The following is a 7400-nucleotide window of genomic DNA, read 5'->3' as shown; positions in this document are numbered from 1 at the left end:
ACCCAAGGAGAAACACCCCAAGACACATATTAATCAAATTAACAAAGATCAAACACAAAGAACAAATATTAAAAGCAGCAAGGGAAAAACAACAAATAACACACAAGGGAATTCCCATAAGGATAACAGCTGATCTTCAATGAAACTCTTCAAGCCAGGAGGGAAAGGCAAGACTTACTTAAAATGATGAAAGAAAATAACCTACAGCCCAGATTATTGTACCCCAGCAAGGATCTCATTCAAGTATGAAGGAGAAATCAAAAGCTTTTCAGACAAGCAAAAGCTGAGAGAATTCTGCACCACCAAACCAGCTCTCCAACAAATACTAAAGGATATTCTCTAGACAGGAAACACAAAAATGGTGTATAAACTCGAACCCAAAACAATAAAGTAAATGGCAACGGGATCATACTTATCAGTAATTACCTTAAACGTAAATGGGTTGAATGCCCCAACCCAAAGACAAAGACTGGCTGAATGGATACAAAAACAAGACCCCTACATATGTTGTCTACAAGAGACCCACCTCAAAACAGGGGACACATACAGACTGAAAGTGAAGGGCTGGAAAAAGATTTTCCATGCAAATTGGGACCAAAAGAAAGCAGGAGTCACAATACTCGTATCAGATAAATTAGACTTTAAAACAAAGGCTGTGAAAAGAGACAAAGAAGGTCACTACATAATGATCAAAGGATCAATCCAAGAAGAAGATATAACAATTATAAATATATATTCACTTTACTTTACTTTCACCTGGGATAACCAATAACACACTTGGACTGTTATGCCCCAGGGATTACTGAGGCTCCCACTTTCTTCTCACACATCCTGAATGTCATTTCCAGGGACTTAAAATTCCCGGGAGACCCCACCACAATCCAACAAGGCAGATGACCTCCTTCTATGTTCTGGCAGTCGTGACAGCCCCTTTTGGATGCTGAAGACCTTTCGAAGGCATTCGCAAGAAAGGGCCGCGAGGAGGCTAGAGACGAATTTCAGCTATGCTCTCTGTGTGTCTGCTATCTGGGTCATGATATTTCAGCTGCAGGGAAAACCATCTCCCCAGACTCTGCTATTCAACATTTTTCCTCTCCCTGAAAGAAAAGGACAACTGACAGGGTTTGGGGGTCCTGCGGGATATTATAGGCCATGGAAACCTCATTTTTTTAAGTATTTTTATCTTTTTTAAATTATTTTTGGCCATGCTGGGTCTTTGTTGCTGCGTGGGCTTTCTCTAGTTGCAGCGAGCAGGGCAGGGGCTCCTCTCTGACTGTGGTGCGCAGGCTTCTCGTGGAGGGGGCTTCTCTTGCGGCAGAGCACAGGCTGCAGGGCAAGCAGGCTTCAAGAGTTGCGGCACACTTAGTTGTTCCAAGGCATGTGGACCAGGGATCGCCCCTCTGTCCCCTGCACTGGCAGGCGGATTCTTAACCACTGGACCACCAGGGGAATCCCATAATTTCTCTATGATTGCCTCACCCCTCTATGCCATGACTGGGGAGGCACCCCTAGTCCCAGTAGTTCAGAACCCCCTTTCCAAAGATGCTTTCCAAGAACCTCAAGGGCTCTCTGCTTTCACTTCCCACCCTTGAACTTTCCAAGGACTCCCTGCCTTTTTCTTGTCTGTGCATAAATAAGAGGGTCATGCCCTCAGAGTGTTATCCTAGAAGTGTAATGGACACCCAAGACCTCTGGGATAGTATAGTTTGACCTTTGACCCAGCAGCTATGGCATATCCCCCATGCCTGTGAGCCATGGCTACAACCACCACGCTTGTCTGAGCTACCCCCAATTTAGTATTAGGTCATCCGCTTGATATATATGTCCCTTGTGCTCCACAGACCCTGTCACCTAATGAAAATATACAGTACTTTTCTTCATCTTGACTTACCTCTCATGAAAGGTACTGTCTTTCTACTACTCTCTCTCCTCATGTTAGTATACATCAAAGTCAAAACCTTAACCCTGCTCCCTTGCTTCCTTTACCCACTGATGGGACATCCCTTGATTGCGTCAGTAACGCTAGATCATTGTTCTATCCTAAACTAGATTTATCAGAAAAGCCCCTCCCCCTAGTTGACCTCACTCTTCAGAGGTTAATGGCTCCTACCTCTTCCAGGCTGCACAGGCCATCACTGATCAACATAAACCTCTAGAATATCGAGGCTTGCCAAACATCAGTTCAGCCCACATAGCTGAGTTAATTGCTCTTACCTGGGCTTGCCTAAGAGCAGAAGGAATGAAGGTTAACATCTATGCTGATAGCCACTACACCTTGGGTTAATGGATGCTTTTGGTATATGCTAGAAACAGAAGATTCATGACAGTAGCTGGTACCCTGGTCAAAAGTGGGCCCCAAATAGCAGAACTTCTAAAGGTATTGTTATTACCCCAGCAGATCATGACAGTTAAAACTGAAAGACATAGCACAAAAAAATCCAGATAAAGTCCAATAAATACAATAAATTAGTAGCATCTTCCCCAACCACCCAAAAAATCTAAGCAGTTTCCATGCTTTGGGATGGAGCCCCCTGCATCCCTCTTTGAGGCCCTAGACTCCAGTGGGATTACTCATCTACCTTCGAGGGAAAGCACTAATTTAGAAGGACTCCTGGGACTTCCCTGGTGGTCCTGCAGCTAAGACTCCGTGCTCCCAAAGCAGGGGGTCCGGGTTCGATCCCTGGTTGGGGAACTAGGTTCCACATGCCACAAGTGATCCTGCATGCCACAACAAAAATTGAAGATCCCTCCTGCTGCAAGTCAGACCCAGTGCAGCCAAATTAATTAGTCTTTAAAAAAGAATGAGTCCTAAGAAAATCATAAAAGAGGTCCACATGGCCCAGATAACAGCTTCAGACTCAGAAAGAATTGGATGGGAAAAAGCTGTCTGTTCAAGCCATTCAGATGGACTTTGGCATCACCAAGATGTCTATTTGGTAGCCCTTAATATCTCTCTCGAGTCGTTTGGTGTGGTTCACACAACATGACTCATACAGAAAGGACAGGATGCAGGATATATTAGGCAAAAGGTAGTTTGGACCATTTGGCTTTTATTTGGTTCAAGCAGTTCACTTGCCTCAATTGCCAGAAATATAAGTAAAAGTGGGGCAGGAAGGGAGGCAGCTCCCCCTCAGAACTTTCTTCACTGGCAAGTAGATTTTATCCAGGCACCAAAAGCACGAGGCTACCAATATGTTCTCACCGCTGTCTGCCTGTTTTCTAAATGGGAAGAGGCTTTCCCCTGCCCAAATGCCTCAGCAATATCAGTTGCCAAAGGGTTGCTGCAACAAATCTTCCCCACCTGTGGCATCCCCTCTACCATCTCTAGCAACAGGGGATCACATTTCATTGGTAAAATTATACAGGGAATGGAAAAGGCAGCACAATTGTCAAAGACTTCACTGTCCTTAGCATCCTCAGCCATAGAGTGCCATAGAAAAAACATAGAAACACCGTCATCAAGGCTAGACTGGCTCCACTGTCCAGGACTGGCTTACACGCCCACAAGCCCTGCCTCTTGCTCTCAGGACTCTCACATTGTCACCCCTATCTTCAGGCAAGCTATCTCCCTTTTAAAAAAAATATTTATTATTTTTAATTATTTATTTATTCAACGGTGCCGGGATTCAGTCACGTGGTTTCTTTAGCTGTGGCAATATCTTTCAGTGGTGGCATGTGGGATCCTTAGTTGTGAGGCATATGGGATCTAGTTTCCTGACCAGAGATTGAACCCAGGCCCCCTGCACTGGGAGGACAGAGTCCTAGCCACTGGACCACCAGGGAAGTCCCAAGCTATCCCCTTATGAAACAATCACAGGAAGGCTCATGGGGACGCCTTATTCACTTTGACTAGTGGAAGATTCTAACTTTATTCAATGTGACATCCTTAGATACTGTCAAGAATCAACAAAACACACTTGATCCTAAATCAACAAGTCAAGGTTCCGTTGACTGCCTTCCCTTTAGAACTTCCTGATTATCCTTCATGTGACTACAATAAGCAATCTGCTGCTGCTGCTGCTGCTGCTAAGTCACTTCAGTCGTGTCTGACTCTGTGCGACCCCATAGATGGCAGCCCACCAGGCTCCCCTGTCCCTGGGATTCTCCAGGCAAGAACACTGGAGTGGGTTGCCATTTCCTTCTCCAATGCATGAAAGTGAAAAGTGAAAAAAGTCGCTCAGTTGTGTCCGACTCTTAGCGACCCCATGGACTGCAGCCTACCAGGCTTCTCTGTCCATGGGATTTTCCAGGCAAGAGTTCTGGAGTGGGGTGCCATTGCCTTCTCCTACAATAAGCAATCTAGTGTTCTAGAAATGCCACTGTCAAAAAACCAATCTTGAGCCTAGAAGGCTCAAGATTATTATACCACTTTACTCATCGCTAACACTGCTGTCAAATCACTGGGTGTTCAACACTAGAGTTGTGTTTTATAACTAAAGAAATAAGAGTCAATATAAGCAGCTCATATAACAACATCAAAAACACAAACAACCTGATTTTTTTTAATGGACAGAAGAACTGAATAGACATTTTTTCCAAAGAGGAAATGCAGATGGCCAATAGGCACATGAAAAGATGCTCAATATCTCTAATCATCAGGGAAATGTAAACCAAACTCACAATGAAAAGGACTTCCCTCGTGGTCCAGTGGACCAGAACCCACCTGCCAACGCAGGGGACACAAGTTTGATCCCTGGTCTGGGAAGATTCCACAAGCCAAGGGCAATTAAGCCCACATAACACAACTACTGAGCCCGCACTCTAGAGCCCGCAAGCCACAGCTAACGAGCTGCTGTGTTGCAAGTACTGAAGTCCACGTGCATAGAGCCCATGCTCTGCAACAAGAGAAGCCACTACAGTGAGAAGCCACGCACTGCAACTAGAGAAAAGTCTGAGCAGCAATGAAGACCCAGCACAGCCAAAAATAAATGATTTTTAAAAGACAATGAAAAAAACAAGGGAAGAGTTCCCTGGTGCTTCAGTGGTTAGGATTCAGCACTTTCACTGCCAGGGCCTGGTACAACTACTGATCAGGGAGCTATGATCCCACAAGCCATGTGACACAGCCAAAAAGAAAAAAAAAAAGGTGAGAAAACCACAATGAGGTATCACCTCACACTGGTCAGAACGACTATCATCAAAAAGAACACTGAGAACAAATGTTGGCAAGGATGCAGAGAAAAGGGAACACTTGCACACTGTTGGGGGAAATGTAAATTGGTACAGCCATTAGGAAAAATGGCATGGAAGTTTCTCAAAAGTCTAAAAATAGAACTGCCATATGACCCAGCAATTCCACTCCTGGGTATATACCTGAAAAAAAAAAAAAAAAACACTTATCTGAAAAGATATGTGCACCCCAATGTTCATAGCAGCATTTTTTACAATAGCCAAAGACAGGGAAGCAACCTAGATATCTACCAACAGACGAAAGGATAAAGAAAATGTGATATATATATTTAATGGAATGCCACTAAGCCATAAGAAAGAATGAAATTTTGCTATTTCAGCAACATGGATGGATTTGGAGGGTATTATGCTAAGTGAAATAAATCAGACAGACTAAGACAAACACTGTATATCACTCACATGTGAAATCTAAAAAAATACAACAAACTAGTGATATAACAAAAAGGATGCAAATTCACAGATAAAGAGAACAAATTAGTGGTTATGGGGCAGGGGGAGAGGAAAGGGGGAAGGGCAATATACAGGTAGGGGTACACACTATTAGGTATCAAATAAGCTGCAAGGATATGCTGTACAGCATAAACCCCCAAGCCACTCCAGGAACTCTGCACATCCCTCATACAAGTGGAAACAGACCCAGATCAACCACAGGAGGACCACCTTCAAACAAATCCTTTCTCCACCCAAATTAAGCATCCTTTGGTTACCTTCAGCCATCAGATAACTATCTCTATAGCCACTGCCTAACTCCAGATGATTCTTATTTTGTCCATGGAACCCATGCTTTATTGGCTGTTACATTCCATCTGGGCCAGATACTGGTTACCTTGACAATCTCACCCATCCCCTCATTTTACTCAATTTCCCATGATCTCCTTCCTCTCTCAAACTATCTCTAAACAGTCATCACTCCTTCAGTTTAATTTCCTCCCACTATAAGAACAAAAGGTATTCAGGACATCATCTACATCACCATCTACAAATACCCTTGTAGATGATCTTGGTTCCTGGGGAGCAATTTAGAAAAAAAAAAAAAAACAGTTATAGAATTGGGCCTACATTCCATCCACGACCTCACTGCTATTTGGGAGCAGAGGTTTGTCACCTTTTGGGTACCATTCCCAGGAATCTATCATCTGGCTCAAGAGGTTAGACTCAACAACAGAATCACCTGCTCATTGCTGAAGCAATTCACCTTGTCCTCAGATAACATCGCCATTGGCCTCAAATCAGTGACTCACCAAGGATGAGAAACCCAGCTCGCTGTTCTCCATAACTGCATCAGTCTCAATATGACCCAAAAAGGGGGCACGTGCCCAGTGGTCAGAAGCAACTGCTGCATCTTTGTCCTTGGCAATCTACATGAAATCTCTGCCTTAACCAGGAAGGTTCGAGACATGAATGAAGAGGTGTGTGCAGTACTTCCATCACCACCCACTGAGGAGGGACAACAGGTCTGGGGACTTCTTCTGGAGGCTCCCTGAAAGTCTACAAAGTTGGGCACAGGACCAATTCGGCCTCTAGTCTTCATCTTTCTATTTATCTTCAAGGTATTCCTCTCATCAAATGTCTGTGGATCCCACAGCATAGCAATTATCAACCCTCATCAAGTCTCAACAGATGATTCAGCTGGTTCTAAATGAATAAAAAGCAACCAAATGAAAAATGAATGTATTAATATATTGATCAGAGGAAAGAAGAATGCCTCTGCGTTCTTCCCTTTGTCAGAGGGAACTGACAAAGACTCTCTGCTTAACCCAACGTTAGTCAGGCTCCCTTGAATCTTCTCCCCAGCAAGGCCCATCCCTGTACTTCCTTATAGAATCCAGTTTTAGCAAGAATCTTGCTAAGTCAATTTAGCTGAATACCCTACCCTTGACACCTGATCAAACTCAGCATCCCCACTATACCCTGGGAATATGTGATCACCCTTACCTACCTTCAGCCAGAATTGCCCCCAAAGACTTGATAACTCTTCTTAGTAATTTTCCATCCACCAAAGCTGCCCCTCCCCCCAAGTTGCTCCTTGGCAGTAAATCCCCACTTGTTCTAGTTGTATTTTGAATCAGTCCCAGTTCTATATCCAAGTCTCCACTGCTATCTTTTTTTTTTAATAAAATCTGTCTTGGCCATTTTAACTTCTGCCTGTTCTCTTTAACAGTGCTCTTTTCTGGACTTCCCTGGTAATGCGATGGATAAGAATCCGCCTG

Source organism: Bison bison, unplaced genomic scaffold (genome assembly GCF_000754665.1).
Source record: "Bison bison bison isolate TAMUID 2011002044 unplaced genomic scaffold, Bison_UMD1.0 scf7180017864473, whole genome shotgun sequence".
Lineage (NCBI taxonomy): Eukaryota > Metazoa > Chordata > Mammalia > Artiodactyla > Bovidae > Bison > Bison bison.
Note: the sequence above shows the minus strand (reverse complement) of the source record.